At 49.0% G+C, this 498-nt stretch overlaps 1 non-coding gene across 1 annotated transcript, besides 1 other annotated feature; it reads left to right on the top strand.

Moving 5' to 3' along the window:
- The first annotated feature begins 54 nt into the window (after positions 1–54).
- Positions 55–166, top strand: Tc00.1047053457093.10. Its single transcript, XR_008254613.1, has one exon. It is a non-coding gene; the product is annotated as a spliced leader RNA (transcript).
- Positions 167–189: a microsatellite.
- Positions 190–498: the final 309 nt, after the last annotated feature.

The following is a 498-nucleotide window of genomic DNA, read 5'->3' on the forward strand; positions in this document are numbered from 1 at the left end:
GCCGCGAAAGACCCCTCATCAAAATTGAAACCGTTGTGGAACACAACTCCTTTCAACTAACGCTATTATTGATACAGTTTCTGTACTATATTGGTACGCGAAGCTTCCAACCCGCCTCTGGCGGTTATGTTTGGTCAATTTCTTTTGACCGGGGTCTACGGACCCCTTTTTTTTTTTTTTTTTTTTTTTGGGGGGCTGTCCGCCATATCCATATACCCCTATATATATATACCCATATATATATAGCCCCGTACCCCCTCGTGCGGGTGCCCCCCCCCCCCCACGTTGCGTGTCCGCCACCTCCTTCGGGCCCCCTCATTTTCGCTTCATGGCTGCTATTGCCTGCATCTTTGTTTTGTTTTGTGTTTTCTCCGTCTCGTTCCGTTTATTCGCCTTTTTTCCGCGTATGCCGCGCTTCTTCCTGTGTTTTCCGGGGTTTTTGCTTTGCTCGCACACTCGGCTGCATTTGCTGTTCCACACTCGCCATGTGCGTCTTTT

This window comes from Trypanosoma cruzi (genome assembly GCF_000209065.1).
Source record: "Trypanosoma cruzi strain CL Brener chromosome Unknown tcruzi_1047053457093, whole genome shotgun sequence".
In the NCBI taxonomy this organism is placed as follows: Eukaryota; Euglenozoa; class Kinetoplastea; order Trypanosomatida; family Trypanosomatidae; genus Trypanosoma; species Trypanosoma cruzi.